The following is a 20077-nucleotide window of genomic DNA, read 5'->3' as shown; positions in this document are numbered from 1 at the left end:
GTATAAGTAGAACAGAAAAGAAGGAAGTACTAGTAGAGTGCTCCGTGGCAGAAATTATGACTTCCGTGGGGGTTTTGGTGTCACAAGCTGAAATTCACAAAAAATGAAAGGTCATCATATACTGATTCTAAATGTCAAGGCCGTCCAAAATCGGTCCATGCATTAGGGCACAAAACGCGAAAAACGAGTTAAGCACATGTACGGAAAGAAGAAAAAATAACGAATTTTTTCGTATATAAATCAAAATTTTCTTTGTACAGTGAAAGTAATAATAAATTATCAAACGTTTCCAATTACATTGGGTTTTACGGAAGAATTAAACTTCAAACGCGATTATCTCAGTTCGATATCCCTAAAAATTTGACAAATTTTGAGCAACTTTTGCGTTTACATCGTATTATTTAATAAACGGAAGCCTATATCAAAAAGTTTTACTCTTAAAAAAAGTTTCGCTTATCGTTTATCTTTACATTGCACTGAGAATTATAATTTTATGTGCAATAGTAACCAAAATATGTAATTAAAAGTAAAACAACGAACTTTTTACTCACTTACAAACGAAGCGCTTTCGCTCCGGTGAATACAATCCATCTCTACATTTCCCGTAGCTCCATTTCGCTCTTACTCATAGGTACGTTCTCGACACGGGTCGGGTATACCAAAGCTTTGCCAATATAATTGATACAGATAATTATTAATTACATAAATCAATGAATGTGAAACTCAAAAAGAGACCAAACCATAATTTTAAGAAACATAAAAAAAATTGTAGATACAGAACATCGCCTTATACTTACAACCCCAGGTAACTTTTTAAATGTGTCATACTAAATGATATGCACTTAATAACAAAACAATAATACCCTAAACTAACACGTAGCAGTAATGTGATTTCTTTTCCTAGGTAAGTGCATTAAAAGAATGACAAATAGAAAAAATTTGATTCCATTTATTTACAACCTTTTCGTCAACTGAGCATTCAGAATCGCCGTGCTCTTAGATGTGATGTCAGTAGAATTTTGCACGATCTTTGGACCATGCTGGGGCATAACTTACCCTTTATACATTCAGTGAGAATTTAGAACAGTTAAATTGTTAGGAATTGGCCGCAATGTGATGAAAATGGACAAAAGTTAGCCATAAGTTGCCACCAACAGAATACTCACTGTTTAAGGGTGTGTTTTTAAATCAAAATATGGCACCCTGTCCAAAATTGCCCCCCACAATGAATAGTACTTATATTAGTAGAAAAAGCGAACTTTTGCCCATTTTCATCACATTGCGGCCAATTCCTAACAATTTAACTGTTCTAAATTCTCACTGAATGTATAAAGGGTAAGTTATGCCCCAGCATGGTCCAAAGATCGTGCAAAATTCTACTGACATCACATCTAAGAGCACGGCGATTCTGAATGCTCAGGTGACGAAAAGGTTGTAAATAAATGGAATCAAATTTTTTCTATTTGTCATTCTTTTAATGCACTTACCTAGGAAAAGAAATCACATTACTGCTACGTGTTAGTTTAGGGTATTATTGTTTTGTTATTAAGTGCATATCATTTAGTATGACACATTTAAAAAGTTACCTGGGGTTGTAAGTATAAGGCGATGTTCTGTATCTACAATTTTTTTTATGTTTCTTAAAATTATGGTTTGGTCTCTTTTTGAGTTTCACATTCATTGATTTATGTAATTAATAATTATCTGTATCAATTATATTGGCAAAGCTTTGGTATACCCGTGTCGAGAACGTACCTATGAGTAAGAGCGAAATGGAGCTACGGGAAATGTAGAGATGGATTGTATTCACCGGAGCGAAAGCGCTTCGTTTGTAAGTGAGTAAAAAGTTCGTTGTTTTACTTTTAATTACATATTTTGGTTACTATTGCACATAAAATTATAATTCTCAGTGCAATGTAAAGATAAACGATAAGCGAAACTTTTTTTAAGAGTAAAACTTTTTGATATAGGCTTCCGTTTATTAAATAATACGATGTAAACGCAAAAGTTGCTCAAAATTTGTCAAATTTTTAGGGATATCGAACTGAGATAATCGCGTTTGAAGTTTAATTCTTCCGTAAGACCCAATGTAATTGAAAACGTTTGATAATTTATTATTACTTTCACTGTACAAAGAAAATTTTGATTTATATACCAAAAAATTCGTTATTTTTTCGTCTTTCCGTACATGTGCTTAACTCGTTTTTCGCGTTTTGTGCCCTAATGCATGGACCGATTTTGGACGGCCTTGACATTTAGAATCAGTATATGATGACCTTTCATTTTTTGTGAATTTCAGCTTGTGACACCAAAACCCCCACGGAAGTCATTTCTAGACGACTTTCTTTGCAACGAGCACTCTACTAGTTCTGTTGCTGCTTAGTCCTCGCACAACCATGCAGTTATAGGGCATTTGGTTATTAAAGCAAGCCACTTTGCACAATTGTATATTGGACCAAAGCAAAGATTTTTAGAAGGGAAACCATCCGCTCCTCTTTGGCAGAAGTGGGTGAGCCACTCCTAAAGGTACATTTTTTAGTTTTTTGCAATTTACAGAAAAACTACACACTTATCAAAAGAAGCTTTTGTAGAGCATAAAATATTAACTTTTGTTCTACCGCCACTCTAATCGCCAAAACAAAATCTCAAAGTTGATTAACATTCTTACATTTGACAAAAAAAAGCAACCAACCTAAAAAAACTTAGGTAACCATACATTTTTAAAGTGATGAAATGTAGGTATAGTTTTCCAATGATAGCAAAGATAATCAACTCAAATTACAAATCGTTTGCTTTAATCATAAAAATCGGCCTATAACAGAGGAAGGAGAAGGGAATATTTTTTACAGTTTTTTCCATACTTTTGTACTCTCAAATTTTGTCATAATTTCTTTTGGGTGGAACGTCTTTTTTTAAGTAAGATTTTCAGACTTTTTGAAAACATTTCATCTGAAAATTGGTTTTGGCATAGTTTTCCTGTAAAATGCTAAAGACGAAAAAAATGCAGTTGTAAGAGTTTCTTACACCCTCGCCTGATAAGGACCAATGGCCATCTGCTTCAAAGAGATTGTCATAACAAAGCGGTCTATGAACCGGTTCGTGCAGTGGCGATATTGTAACGGATGAGGTTGCCTTCTGCGTTCTAAAGTGTTTGCTCTGCGAGCGGTATATACACGTTTTACAGTGACAGTTTGGAATTTGTTTGGACTACCGAAAGCTAACACCTCCCCGTGGTAACTTCGGGCAACTGTCCGTAGGCATCTTCGCTTTAAGTGCAACGCCTTCGGACACACTCAGATACGCTGCAATTGATTTCCCACCTCCTTATTCGCCTGATTTCTCTCCATCAGAGCACCTGTTCCCAACGTAAAATAGTTTATCTGACTGGATAAAAATGTTCAACGAATGACATAGTAAGAGAGCACGTGCACAACTGTTTTGAGTAGCTGTCAGGCGGGGATCGCAGGGTTGGAGCAACATTGGTCGGGAGGATTACGTCGAAAAGCAAAATGAATTTTGACTTTGTATTGCTATTTATTTCAAAATCGGAAGGACATTTTAATTATTAATGCAACAACGCCTAAAATAATTAATTTACCAATATCGATTACCACCCATAAAATTTGGTTTTTGTATAAATTTTTAGGTATATCAAAGGATTGATACATCAGTTCGAGATTATTTTTAATTAATGGCTCGATTGAGATTCTCGGTCCGTAAAGCCCCATAAAGTATCCCTAGGCACACATTTTGTATATTATGCTGTGGTAGGGTGTATAGAATGAGAGACTAATTAATTAATATAACTTAACTTTCCAAAAAATGAATCCTTATATAAAAACAAAAGGGTTCGCTTGACACAAAATTGTTAATTGTTGTTTTAGGTATGATACTTTGAAAAGGAAGCCTCACAGAAACTAGAAAGCATACCGAAGGGCAACAACAATTATTAAATTCTGCTTTACTTGGAAACATTATAGTTCGTCTTTCGTGTAGAATTCTGATGGTTGCTAAGTATCGAATGTATAAAGTTTGCTTTATATGATCAAATTTCTACGCGTAACTTTCCATACATTTTTTTAGACTTAAAAATCCCTGATCAAGCATTTTTATAACGGACTTTTGTATCTGTATTAAACGTTTACTCTAAATGACTACTTTTTAAGTTCCGCACAAATTTGTCTTACTTCATAACAAACTAGATTTACTAAATTTCAGTTCTAATCCCGTATGTTCTCAAAACAACCTTGTGACAGTTTTTTTTCCGAAACTGTACACGCTGTTTTCTGATCAATTATGGGGAGTTGGTTTTTGGGTTTAGTTCATTTATTTTACTTTAATTTCTAGCTCTCTGTAACATTTTTTTCACGCTCGTATTTTACTCTTCTTTTCTCCTGTGTGACTTCACATTTGCACTGTTCACATTTGAAATCTTATCACTCTTGGTCTCCTTCTACGTATCTTTTTCAGTGTGTCCATTGGACGCTGAGGTGGTGGCAGCCTATGTAATGGTGTTACAAAATATTTTTTCTATTTCGGTGTCACAATGATGATTTTGTACAACTGTTTTCGGCCGAAAACAGTTGTACAAAGACAGTGATTATAGTCGTTTTTTTTTGGTAACTCATCTCTCAAGTTGGCAGTTACTAGATAGTACAAGTAGGTACTTCGTTGGGTACTTCCATGTTTGAACTTCAAAATGTCAGTCTTACTACGCTGCCAACCTAAAACTTAACGGCTTAAAAAGTGTTCCCAACATAAAACATGTTAGTTCTAATGTTCCCTATAGTTTCTGATAATGATTTTTTTAATTAAATTAAAGCACCGAAATAGAAAAAATACTATGAAAAACGCGTGTTACAACGCTTTATTGTAATACTCCTATCTTGCGGACACTCGTGGCTACGCTTCGCGTCGCCACTCGTGCCACAAGATAGTCGTATTACAATAGGTCGCATTGTAACACTTGTCTTTCAATATACTATTCCTGTCGTTGGAGAAAAAGGTTATATATCGAAATTTTTCGACGGTCAATTCATATCTTGGTAACGGTGGTGATAGCACCAAGAATTACTTGCAGATACTAACTAGTAAAATGTACATGTCAACAGTAAAGAATTGATACCCAGCACATAGCATATTTGAGTGCCGATAACGCAACGAATACGCAAGGTGGCGCACCTAAAACGATCAACAAATGGTCAGCTTCGAAAAGATGCTAATGGGGAATCGAGAATGAACACTGCTCCCATTCTAAGACATTTATAAATTTATTGTTAAGTTAGTTGTAAATAAATAAAACCACGTAATTAAATTTAAGTTACAATATCTTCTCATCAAAGCTGGTCCAATTAAAAAATCTCCTAAAACACTATTTTGCACGTTCCCCTAGTAACGTCGACGATGTAAGAACGTTTCTTTATTTTATATTATTTATTTATTTTATTTATTATTTATTTTCTTTATTCCACATTTCTGCCTCCAGCTTTGAACACGTACTCCATCCTTATCGTTTTGTTGATTCTCCTGCATAAATATATATTAATCACACATTATTTATAACGGATTGTACCAAGTGGCGGAGGCGTATTAACCTATAAGCCGACAAAGCCAGGGCTTAGAGCGCCGGAATTTTAGGGGCGCAAAAAAGGAGTGAACAAAAAACATTATCTGAAAAATCAAAAATGCTCATAAAAATCAACGTATCGTAAGACAGGAGCGCGAGACAAGATACGTAGCAGTCTAGCATGCTCATAGATGGAGAAAGCATCCCTCAAGCGAGCCGGATAGTCAGCAGTAGCACTACGATAATTGAAACCTCTGAACCACAGTGTACATAACTACAGTTTTTGTAGGATTCTCAAAACATAATTGGAATTTTGAATCCTTTGAAGCAGATCGCTAGTGATATTGGTGGTTTCCTCGAATCATTTATGTTTCTGGATTTGTTTCATACACTCTAATTTTTGCAAACCCCCAAAAGAAAAAAATCGAGTGGTGTAAGATCGGGAATGCGTTTCTGGTCAAACTGGACTAGGGTTGCAATTTAAAATTCTTGGGGTTATTACCCTCCAACAAAAGTCCCTAGTGTATGAAAGTTCTAAACTATCTAAAATGCAATTTTTATGACCCGTTATCTCTCCTTTTTTTCATCCCGAAATTTTCAGATTTTTCTTATAGCTCCTTCTCGGAAACCCTGCATTACTATGTACGTGTTTATACAGTGTGTCTCAGGTAGAACGCACAACATAGGAAAATAGCAATGTACTTTTTCGCGCAGGATCCATGATACCTTTGAAATTAGCATACAACGTACTACTCCAATCTCTTTTTAGCGTCAGACAAGCGCAATAACGTACGTTGAACGCCAATACATATCGAATGCTTCGTCGATCCTTCGCGAAAAAATACACTAACTCTGTTTCCCTATGCATTCAACCTGGGACGCACTGTATAAACACGTAGGTACATATACATACTGTCTGAAGTGTGAGTACAAGAATTTTTCTCGATTTGTTTTAAAAGGGCAAAAGTTTAAGTAACGAATATTTTAGATCCCGATAGACATCGAGGGGCCATAAAAGATTAGTCATCGGCGATAAGAAACGAATATGCGGATGTTTGTATTTACGGTGGTAATAATGTGACGCATTCTCTCCGGGAAATATGACGTGTTTTGTTCGAGAACATTCTAGAATTAATACTCGTTTGGAAGTGTTCAAAAACGTTCGAAAAACAGGAGCGTATGCTATATAAGCAAATCGAATTGTGTTTTAGTCAGTTCCAATTTGTTATAAATTGTGTATATTTAAGTGATAAATCATATTTTAACTGTTATAACACAATTCATTTCAAGATTGTCATAAATTTGTTATTAATTAATTGTAAATAAATAAATCACGTAATTAAATGTACGTTAGAGTACGCTTTGTCAAAGTATTTATTTTATTTTGTCTTGATAATTTCGTAAAAGTTGATTTATTATTGACTACTAAAAATCTTGTATCTGATATGGAGCGCAAAATCCGTTAGGGCTTAAGGCGTTGTTGGCCCTTACTACGCCACTGATTGTACCCGTGCTGTCTTTTAAGACTCCGTACAGGATGAAAAATTATGATGATAGTAGAGGTGTACCAAAAATAATACACAGATTGGATAAAATTATTATAATTTTGGATTTAACATGTCCAATTTATGAGATGAGAGTGATTTTAAATTTAGTATTCCCCTTGGTAGAAGTACAACATAAATGAATCGAATTTCTTCTGCTCAAATTTAGTTACTCCCTAAAACACCCGTGATAAAACTTTTGTGTTACAAGCGTTGCTAGAATTAAAGCAGAGGAAATAAGATTCTTCTTTAATTTCCAACTAAATATCACGTACACGTATTTTGTATAAAATTATAGAATAATTATTGCCGAGTCAGACATACGCTTCACAACTTTCATTAGAGGAAATCTAATTTTCTCAAAGAACCTCACTTTGTGCTTAATAATCAGGAGTTATATTTCTATATTCTTAAGATGTAGGTAAAATTATGAGAATTAAAATTTCCACTTCGACAATCTATATGCTGTTAGTTGGGTTCCAGAACCTCCAGATGGCTAATTTAATTAACCAGCTGCTTTTTCGGAATAATATAGGGCCATTACACTGCGCTTTGAAAATAACTTCTCTTTTGCTGTGTCATATTATTTCATTCTTTTTCGATCTCGTACAATCACAGTTCACAGCACTGGGTTTCGTGGTAATTTCGGTCGTGCAAATGGAAAGGGGTTTACGTTAAAATTTGATGACGTTGCGGTTAATGTATATTGATTTGAAACTGAATCAGGAGTATGCTGTGTAAAGAAAAATAATCGTCCAAAGTGGGCCTACTGTGCACAATAAACAGAACGTCAACTATAAATGTTAGTTGTATCTGCAATTTGAAGCATAATCTAACAGGTGGCTGGATGTATGGGATTTGGAGGAAGATTTGAACAAATAATCGCAGGAGGTTAACGCAGTCTACGTAAACGGATAAACGGTACTCGTTGACAATCTTCTTTAGTAACTTTTATATCTTCAGTAACAACATAGTGTAGCGAATTCTAGAGCAATATCAAGGCGCTATAAAGTCGCCACCAAATCGATAAAGGATTAGCGGATGAGATTAATCTTTTCTATGAAATATGGCAGACGCACTGATTTGAGGCTTCTCTAGAAAATCTTGAATTGTGTTTCATCTCAGTTCTAACATCGGCGCCAAAGTGATAAATAGTGAAATTCGCGCTGGGGTTATAAATGGTAGAATAAACTTACCTGTATGTACCTATATGAGTACAAGTAAGCGATAAATAATAATTAACAGTTATAAATTCACGCTCTCTGCAGTATGATGAAGAGATGAGTGTGCTCCCACTCACTAAAATGATGTTTTCTCAGAACCCATGATTTTAAGAGTTTTGGTCCAAGACTGTCGGTTATTGCCATTCTTGGATAACTTACCTGTGTCCTTATGCACTTGATTTAATTTTTTGTCCATAACGGAGAGGGGCTGGCATAAGGTATTTTGTAGTATCTGAGCGATATGCAGATGCCACCATGGGCGAAGTTTTTCTTTGTAATTTATCAATTAAGTTTCTGGCTATTTGTTTGAAAAACACACCACACCGTCACTATTATATCGGCAGCCGCGGCTAACACCCTTCTTTTTGCATCCCGTGGTCCGCCACAGTTCCACAGTTCCATTTGCTCTACGGCTTCACAGCCAGCGATTATAACTTCAGCGAAAGCTTTGGTGAATATTTTTGGATGCTCCTTTTTGATATTTTATTTGTCCTCTGCATTACTCCACCTAGGGTTACCTTTTCTAACGCTCCCCTCTGATTTTCTTTTGAATCGCTTGTAGGCTCTACCCCACGGATCTTTATAAAGCTGTGCACACAGCTCTCTCCACCGCTCTCTCTTGTTCGCTCTTATCAGTGTTCCAGTAAGTGGGGTTCTTACGCATTCGTATTTTCGCTTTAGGCACCGGTGCGTTCGCTATGGTTGCCATTCCTGCGTCTAACTCCTCCGGGGCGACAGAAACCTTGGCTAATCCTATGACGATTTTAACTTTAGAGTGGTCTAACTTTCTCACCAACCATCGTCCACTGTGTGGTGTCTCTCGATTGTTGTCGCAGTTTTTAAATTCTTCTGAATTTCTTGAGCTAATGACCACGTAATATATTTAGGACAAATGAACGTTTCACAGTCCTCCACCCTCCATCGTGTAACTAACTCTACGAGCAATCTCCGCTCCTGTGAGTGAGCGTTAACTTCGCCGCGCCACCGTTAAACTCGCTTAGCTGGTCAGCTCCTGCACAATTGCGTCCAGGATTTCTTTTTACATGTCATGATGGACGTTGGCGAGCGGGGGGGGGGGGAGGGGAGAGATAGGTACTTCACATCATCATGTTGTCTATTTCAGTGCACCGATATTTAGTTAAGTTGATATGTTGCGCCGAAATTATTTGCATTGACCTGTATAAAACTTTACATTATAATAAGAGTTCCCTAGCGGAGGATACACACAACATTTTTGATTTAACCAGACTTGTTGAACCAGAAAACTCTGTTTAGCTGCAATTTCCTAAACGTAGCCCAGAAATGCTAGTATATAAGGGCACTGAGGCGGAGACATATGGTGAGAGACAGCTGGAAGTTGCCCAACTAGCAAAAATGATAAACGGGCTGAAGATGCCTGCTGAGAACGCATCCGTACGTATCGAATGCCAGCGATACAAGGTCACTAATTTGAAACCTGCGGGACTGCTTCAAACTCCTTCGCCTTCACAGAGATTTGAGGTAATTTCGCCGCATCTTGACCCACGACTGAAGTGTGTGCCAGGACACTAATTCAGGAAGCCTTCCTGAGGTATGGAAAACATCAGAAGATACCGCATTAATATAGCGGTCCAGTATATTAGTTTTATAATGCAGCATTTTACTGTTTTGGGTTCAATCCTACTTTGATAACGGTCTACCACGCCGAGAGCAAGCACGTGGAACGTAAAAATTGAGAATGGTTGACAACATGCACGATACATGGTACCACCTAGCTACCATATGTTTCGAAATAAACTCGAAAACATATACCACAATGTACTGGGTTAAGAGACCTTCTGCAGGGGCACCTCTACAAAGCATTATGGTGGTTACTCTGTAATTGGGCGCAAACCTGTTGAGAAGGATAAGAGAGGGATAAAAATAAATAAAAAATTAAATATATTGATAAGGAGAAATTATTATTGCTACGCATTTTCTTTCATTTTTAATATCAAGTTAATTAGATGCATTTTGTAGAATGGCAGGTCTACCGCGAAAGTGTTTACTTCCTTTTGGTAATGCTTCGGGCATTCTGTTATGTCTTAAGCATGACTAAAAAAATAGAGAAGGGAAAAAATAGTATGCAAATGTGTAATCGAATCGTAAGTAAGAGTATTTACTTTTTAATTTGCATATAAAAATTTCGTTAAAATCACGATCACATTAGCCGTAATTCGTATTCTGAAAGCATTGGAAAGGAAAAGGAAAACCGTACTACTCGTTCTGTTTAAAATTCTTCGCACGAAGGGTTTTACATTATAAGATTTTGTAAAATAGGTATAGTATTTCATTGCCTTTTTTGCTTATTACTTTATTGACACGCACGGCAAGCATATGCATAGATTAGTATATAAATCTGATCAAGGACATAATATTTTTTTTAAGTTGCGCCCTGAATTCGACCAGAAAAGTATATATTAATGTGAATTAAGAATGTAAATTGCAAGCAAGATATCCCTTTGCGCTAGCGTTACGCAAATGGCCAAGAGACTTCGTCTACTTCTAATTATTCTTTTACGAATAGTGGGTTTAACAGTTCACGACATAATAGCTATTTAAGCTGCAGAATTTAGTATTCCGAACGTCTCAATGTCTTTAAGTATACGAGAAAAACATTACTCCGAACTAACAATTTCAGAGCTTTTTTATTTTCTTCTTCGATCGATGGCATTACGGACGTTTAGTACCTATCTTACGCAGATCCACTGTATAGGTTGATGCATTCTGGCAATTTGCAATCACACCCGTTTGCATTTATCCCGACACAGCAGAATATTTAGATGGGATTTTTTTGTACGAATATCTTTGATTCAAACCGCTTGTTTTCATTCTTCATCAATCACCATGCTAATATAGAAAACGAGATTACTGCTATTCCTGTTGCAATTAGATTTACACCTAGGCATCTAAAAATGTAAAATATTTGATATTTTACTTATATGTAAGTTCAAAAACATCGCATCTTGAAGGTAAATTGTATAGCTATTTGTCAAGATTGTTCAATTAGCAGCGTTACCAAATGTACATAAGTACGGCTACGGCTTATAATTATAGATGAATTGTTAAAAACCTTATACTGGGTACGTTTCTCTAATCGGTGGCGCAACATTTCGGTGGGAGTCGAGAAAGTAACAATCAGGGGCACTTTATTCGACAGAAGTTGAATACATGGCGTTATTCGATGCAACCAGAGGCATTACACGTGAAGATTTGTTGAAATGTCTGGGAGTCGACCTGGACTGGAAAGCATCGCCACAAAAAATAACAATAGTGGTGCACAGAAATGAGCTGCTAATCCAGGTTTCCATGCACAGTCCAAGCACATAGATATCAGTTACCATGTCGTGCGAGATACTGCAGACAGGAATCAAAGCAAGGTAGAGCACATATCAATGGAGAGCATGACTGCAGATATTTTTATGAAGGGTCTGGCCAGGAACAAACATCAAAATTGTGTAAAAGGTCTGGGTTTGAGACGCATTGATTCATAGTTTTCAATTCAGAAAGTATTATAATGGTTCAAGGGGAAATATTGGAGATGTACAACCCAGAATAAAGTTGCCCTGGTAACAATATGGTGACAGATTTTATCCCATACGCGTGTCACTTCATATCTTTTGCATTTTATCTTGGTCTATGGTTTTATTCAAGCTACTGTTCCAACAGAAGGAACCTTGAAAACCTCAACACTTACACGAAGTAAATTGCACTGTACGTATCCATTTTCCTAATTAAATCAGTTTCTAAATAACGCTCATCAATGTTCAATTAATCGCAACAAACAGAAAATACCAATTAAGTGAAGTCGTGTTAATTATCAAAACAATATTTAAAAATCCACTAAATTTATATAATCTTTTTTCAAGTGGGAGAAAAAAAGAATGAAATCTTCCCGGAAATTCCAGGGTCGGGTGGGTCGTGGGTGGCACGGCCTTCTGTAGAAACAAGGTATGTGTTACCCTGTCAATTTTCAACACATTGTTAAATCGGGAAAAATCATTAGCGCAAGTAAGCTACAATACTTTTCACTTTCTTTCGACTATTTTGCACGTCAGATTTTACGTTTGTTTTTATATTTTACGCCGCTTCGCCCTTTTCCATTTACCATTTTCCAGATACTTCATTGTCAATTAGTATGTAATGTAATGTAACCTCAAACCATAATTTTGCACAAGCAGGATGTAGTTCATCGAGATAATAATAATGCGTAATGCGTTACAACTATTTCTCCATAAATACTTCCCAACTTTGTTATTACCACCATCCTTTCGCTCACAATTTCAGTTTCAATTTTAATTTTCTTCTTTCTCCATTTCCCATAACCGTTTCATGTTAAGGTAATATTGTTCTTTAAAAACTAATTTATATACTCGTACCTTATGCACATTTTCCCCTAATGATGGCGTTTTGTTATAGCATGTACTACTTATGTAACTTTACTTCATCATTTTAACTAAAACGCATGGGAAATAAAGGGTTTAAGTTTTATCAATACCTAATCTTAGGAACGTACAACAATGGGATTGTTTGGAACTACTATGAAATGCTCATCAGGTTCATAACATTTAAATGTATAATATGTAAACGTTAGAGGTGTAAAATTCGGAAACTTTTTCCTTGGTTTCATTGGAAAGGGAATTTTATAGCTTTCCAAATGACGCCGAACTCGATGGGGTGCATACTGTGATTCTAATGTGCGGTAACTGTAGGTGCGAAAGTTAATGCTAAAACTATGATAACGAGCCATAAAACTCGACGTGTTTTTGCAATGTGTGTTTTATTCCAAATTCGAATTGTAATAGGTGGTTAGTTTTGAAGCGATAAACGAACTGTGATTTATTCGTCAATAAACCCTTATGCATAGGTAATCTTAACCGTGTCTAATCTGAAAGTATAACTGCTGTCATAAAAGCTCTTTGAGTGGTTCTAAAAACACCTTTAATAGCCATAAGATCTAGACGCCGCCGTCAATCATTTGAAGTAAGCAGATATTAAAGGGGCAGTATACCCAAATTTCATGTTTTCGTCTAAAGATAGATTAAAAATATCTAAGAATAACGTTGAAAACCGCAAGTCGCTACGCCGTTTCGTTATTAAATGGCAAGGTGTCGAATTTAAAAAACGGTCGTTGTGACGTCATCCCGACAAATCGGTCGGTGGCGCGCTATAGCAATATTATATATGGATTCGATGACGTTTGACATGTTAATTTGAGACTGGTAGTCAGTGATCTGCATTATTTTCAAAAATGCTTAACTTTGTGTTTTCCGCTGCAACAATAATGCCAATGTTACATTGCAAATTTTCCCCGAGAAAAGAAGGAGCCGTGTCGAAATAAAGTCTGGAAAAGTAGAAAAAACCGCTGAATGATAGATAGTCACGTCGTTTGCAGTGCCCACTTTAAAGATGATAATTTTTTGTGGAAGATACAAGAAGAAAAGGACCTTGTGCCTCAGCATAAAGTTTTGAGAAGGCTAACAATACTCCAATCCCTTCTTTACATCTCACAAGAAACAAAGGTCCTAATAAAGCTACAAAACGTCAGTCAACTTATCTAAGAAAGTAAAATTGTGCCTGATTGCTTATTGTGGGTAAACGATCAACTTCGTAGTGGAGAAACCAGTTCAACATCAAACATATGCCACCATCAAACAGAAGAACTGAATCAAATGGAACCAATACCGCTGACTGAAAGCATAGGTATCCAATCTCAGCTGGGTACAGAAATTTAGTACAAATATTCATATATAATACCATAAGTAGTCGAAGTATTGTCGAATATTTTTGAGGTGCTGTCACGAATGCTAGTTACGCTGATTAATACCACGAGCGCTTGCGCGAGTGGTATTAAAAAGCGTAACTAGCATGAGTGGAGCAGCAGCTCAAAAATAATCTACAAATACTTCGACTACGAATGGTATTCGGAGGACTATTCAATGAATCAAAAGAAAAATTAAGCATAATTACCCACGCGAATGTATTTCCATGACAACAATAAACGTCAAAATAAATTATGGAAGTTGCTTTTCATTTTGCTATTGATTCTATTCGAACTTGTGTGCTCCAAGCTAATTCGTTATGAGTGGTTAAATTAAAAGATGTGGTGATAAGTCGGTTGTCGAAATTGATTAACAAACTAAGAAGAATGTTCCGGTTAATACGACAAAATTTCGCGTCATTTCACTGGTGGAAGTTTGACAAATGTCATTGAATAATCGCATTGAATTGTCGCTGAAATACCACACGTGAAATTATCGCTGAAATGCCACACGTGCAATTATCACTATAATTCGTTCCCATTGGCGCAGCAATTTGAAATCGAGACATTTCACTGGTTGAAATGTGACAAATGTTAGATGAATTGAATAGTCAAATTTATATGAGGATATATGTTCGGATAATCCTTCAGTAAGGTTTTCTTGTTTTTTTCAAAGGAAAGCGATGTGGGGATGACGTCACATGTTCTGTTTTTCAAACTTTCATCGTTAATAATTTGAAAACTACTCATCGTAGAAAACTCCGGTTTGAAATTTTGTTCTTAGATTTTCTTCTACAATTTTTTTGATTTTGGGTATACTACCCCTTTAAGCAAAGCAAGAAGTACGGAGAAGTTTTTTGTTGTGTTAACAGGTGTTTTAGATCATTCATTATTTGTCTTTAGTAAAAGAACTACTTATTTAAGTGGGAAAAAGTTAGTTTTATTACTCCTATATATATATCCGAATGGGAGGCCTAAGTACGTGTGAACAAAATCCACCCTCCTATCTAAATCCATAATGCAGGTATCAGTATCAGTTTAATTCATGATCTTGATCAAATGAAAGTGGTGCACAGGAACACCAATCAGAGCATGCGGTGTGCGATCTAGGCCTGCAAGTGACGCCACTACACGCGGCAAAAAAATTCGGTGTATGAGCATCCTACATTATATAGCATCCTTGGCCCACGCGCACTTACCGGTAAGCCACCTCACTCTCGATACGGGGGATGTTAGCAAGGAAGGGGGGCAAACTTTTGCCATCTGGTCATGATTCCTCCATCATTAAGTTCTCTTAGTTGGGTGGGTGACGGTCACTTATAAAGAATATGGTGGGTCGCCCCCTTGCTAATGTTGCATACGATGAATGTGAGCGTGCAGTTTGCAGTACCCAGAAGGTAATTAGGACTTTATTTAATTATTTCAATCGATCGCATGTGCGTGGTCCTTTGTGTATAGGTTTTGTTGCCACTCTTTCTGGCGCCAATTATCGAATAAATTTGTGTTTTGTGTAAAAGAACAGTTTCGTATTATATTGAGCTCAAGTTACAACCCAGGATTGTAAAAATGTTAATTTTATTTGTGGGTGGCCTAGTAACCGTTTGCAATTGCATACAGCAATATTAAGATAGAAATGGAATATGTGTTCAGAATGCTGATTTTGTTAAAATGTGTTATTTAGAGAGCGTTTAGAGGTGAATCACTCATAGTGCAGTAGGATTTGGCAGGCCAAATGGTGTCAAACGCTTAACACAAACAAAGGAAGTGGTGAAAATAAAATCCAAAACACACAGTGATAGAATTAGAAGGCAGTGTTCGAAACAAAAAAAATAAAAGATAAAGAACATAGCAAGGGAAAAGAGGAAAGCAACTAGTAGTCAAATACTATAGACAGTGTAAGAAATGAGCCAGGAACAATTTATAAAGTTAAAGATAGCTACATGGACCATGTGGATACTCCAGGAAAGAGAAAGAAAATACACAAAAAAGCAACACGTGATCATAATAAGTTAAATATAGCATCCTTGGGGTTAACTCTCTTTACCTTTAGTATATGCTCTTAGTTCAACTTTATGTATCTACGTTGTTTTACAGTAACAAATTTAGCATTTTCACTAAGTTGCGATACGAGTGATACAACTTACGATGAATACCATTCGTACGCAAGAAAAAAATTACTTCTTACCAGTACGTATAAAGTTTAATAGGTCACGCGTGAAAACCGTGTTCAAATTCTCAATAGGGCAAAAAATGATTGTTCTATTTAATAAGCATTTAGAATGCATAGAAAATTTATACTAAATTTGGTGTGGCTCATCGCAGAAAAGGGCTTTCTTTACGGCTGTAATACACGTTACGTGAGTTCAGAAAAAGGATCTTACAGGTATATCTATGTAGATTACTAATTGGCAAAAAAGCCCTTTCATAATATAAAAAATATCATTCCGTGCTCCCAGGATTTAGAGTTATACAACTCTCAGTGAAGTCAAGTGAATAATTACTGTAGTTGAGTGAGCTTGAAACTACAGCAACCCTCTATTGCGGAGTTTCAGTGCACGATAATCAGTTCGAAATTGTTTATAGAGATCTATTACTTATAAGAGAAATTACCGGCGCGTAAAAACCCTGGCAACGGCTTATTTTAGTACTCCTATATTTTGGGTATTTGGTGATTTTCATTTTTCAATTATGTACCTATTACATTATTGAAGAAAATAGCAGATAATATACACTTATTCCTTGTCTCTTATCCCAAATTTCTGTTGAATGGCGAGCAAATATTTTCATTTAACATTATTTTGTTCTACAATAATTGACTAAATTTCCATCTCAGATTATAGTGAGATAACAGTCATTTTAGACAATGGTACGTTATTATTTTTCACCTAATTGTTTACATTGAGGGGCGAAGTGGTTCATTTCTCTTTTGCTCTATTCGGAATAAGTATATTACGCCGAAGTTCTGCGGGCTCCATCTGCAATTTCTTGGAAGTTATTTAACGTCGACGCTTTATTTGCTTACATCCTTTTAACGTTTCTGTTCTGTAAAACTCAAAGGGAACGTATTTATTTAATTTTTAAGTGTATAAGAAATGGTACTTCTGTTTTAGAAATGAAATTACATTCTTTAAACAAATTTATTTTTAAGATCCTTTTGGAAAGACAAGTGATTGCAACGATCCACCCCACAATCGAACTTTTGATAACCATTCATTCGGAAATGTTATACTGGAACTTTGTGGTACTGAGAGTTGTCCGTTTCTTGCAAAGCTTGCGACGCGACGTCTGAAATTAATACGAATGGGCAAAAGTTACTCAGAGAAAAGTAAACTAATGGAAGAGGTTTTATCAATTGTCAATCGATCTTAAAGACTCTTAAGACACAGAATTAAAATTAAACTATAGCTCTCCTAAATTGAAGTGGCAAAATAGTTGTTTTCACTTACTCACTCTAACACAATTAAATTCAGTTAAGATTATCGTTATTGGAGTTATTGGAGAATGGCAACATTGGAAATCATTAATTTGATAAAGAATGACTAATTAACTGGAGTAATTTTTGAATGTGGAGAAGATTGAACAAAATAATTAATTAATTAATTAAGGGCAATTACTACACAGTAAGAAATTAAGTGGCAAATTAGAAAAAAAAAGTTGTTCCCACAGGTCTCCATTATTTCTTTGCAAATTTGGCACTAATTTAAGTGGTTTACTTTAGGTAAAGTTGAAATAAATGAAATGTTAATTTTACAAATACTCTTTGTAATATCACTGCAAATAAAAAGTTATTTTAACATAAGCTTATGACAGCAATTGCAAAAAAATATTGAATGCACTCTACTTATTTGTGTTATTAGAAGCTTTATGAAATGGTGAAATATATAAATTGGAGTGGCAATACGCCAACCATTAAAGGTAAGTATTACAAAACGAAGGTGGAACTGTACCCATATATAGTAGTAATTTACCACATTATTTTATTTGAATAACGCTCTAGTTATTGCTATATTACTGCGTATGAAAATTCACTGTAACAGTATTGAATTGTTGCATTACCGAACAAAGGATGGAAGTGCCCTATCACGTTGTTGTTACATAGACATTATAAAATTCATATTATGCCTAATACGAAGTAGAATTTTTCCACCAAGGAACAGTAAGGATGACTAAACCAATATGTTATTGTGACAGAATAATAGTGTCAATTCACTAAATTGATTTGTTATGATGGCATTTTGGTATTTGTTGCTTGCCACTATAAACATTGTCAAATTGCACGTTTTGCACATTATTTGCTAATGAATTTTCAATTACATGTATTTGAATAGTTATGACAATTTAATTAATTTTCGGTTAATTGTGATTATTTGCAAAACGAATTAGTCTTTGTTTAACCAAATTGAAATTTTGACCCCTTTGTTATACCTACTATTATATCTAATGAAAAAGTGTATCTTTTTAAAATAATTATGTTCCAATTAAATCCACATCAAATTATATATTGCATATATTCGATAAACAATACAATTTGGTGAATTTGTTATCCACTGAAGAAATTACCATAAAATAACAAAGTCCAAATAAACACATCATTTTTATTATCTATTTTAGCTATTTAAAAAAATGCTTAACAAAAAAACACATGTACGTACAATAAATTTGAAGAATATCTAAGGCTATTTAAAATAAACCAAATGACTTACAAAAAATTATCTTAATCCTAAGAAAGTATACTCGTTCGTGCTACATTAGTGCTTACTACTACTACAATTATTGTAAAGTGACGGATTTGTTTTGTAAGACGTAATCATAAAAAATATTTTAAAAAAGTGAAATTATAGCGCATACAAACTAAAAAAATTTTAAAAGTATTCCAAGTTTTAATTCTACAAAGAATGTTTTCTAAAATGCACATCTAAACATGTTATAAATGTAAAATTCAGAAATGTCAGAAATAACACGCGCGGACTAAAAAATAATCATAGGTACTAACCTTCAAGAGCTATGGTGTCATATGAGTTAGAAGATAGAGTCACCATGCGATTTTTGTATTTCATACGTACAAAATATTGAGTAGGAATATTAGTAGTTGTATCCTGAACGCCTGATGTAGAGGGGTGTGGAGAAGTCTAAAAACGTAATATTACCAAATAGTATAACTTTGGTGGAAAAACATTGATTTAGCAGTAAATAATAAACATAGAACAAAAAAATATATGTGGATAATATTGGACAGGCTAGTACTTGATATAGAAGGTTGGCTTGTAATTAAATCTATATGAAGTACCAACGAAGAAACATTTTTAAAATTTGTCTAGGTATATAAGCATATATAAGTACAATTTTTACGAGTAATTTTCATTTTTAAGCTTCTTACCACTAACTAACAGTTCACGAGAAATGTCATAGAAATTTCGCACAATTGAAAATTTAATCTGAACAACCGTATACCTATGCAAATTTTTGGAGCATAGTCTCCTAGATCAATTCGACAGAATATCATAGTCCACTATGTCAATATCAATGATTGTTACCCAAACACATACCCATGAATATCATTTTTGTTTACACATGGATTGAAAAATATTTAAAAAGAAAATGTAAAGTTGAATAATATTTTATACTCTAGTCTCGATTGATAGTATGCAGTATTGGACTAAGGTACCTACTCAATTCAGTTAACTTAATAGTTGAAAACCGTGAACGTGATGTGATCATTCTGTATGTTACAAATAATATTGAAATTTATTCAGCAGTATATTGCCAATTCCATTTACTTACGTGAAGCTCCGTTACATTACGACGCTTAGTACTTACATTAACATTTAACATTGTTATTACAAAGATAACTTATTTTATTTAATACATTACACATTCTATAAATCAATATACAACTTACCATTTTTTTATTTGCACATGTAATACACTACACTACACTTTTTAAGTCAAATCTGTGCGATTGAAT

This window comes from Photinus pyralis, unplaced genomic scaffold (assembly GCF_008802855.1).
Source record: "Photinus pyralis isolate 1611_PpyrPB1 unplaced genomic scaffold, Ppyr1.3 Ppyr1.4_LG3b, whole genome shotgun sequence".
Classification (NCBI taxonomy): domain Eukaryota; kingdom Metazoa; phylum Arthropoda; class Insecta; order Coleoptera; family Lampyridae; genus Photinus; species Photinus pyralis.
Note: the sequence above shows the minus strand (reverse complement) of the source record.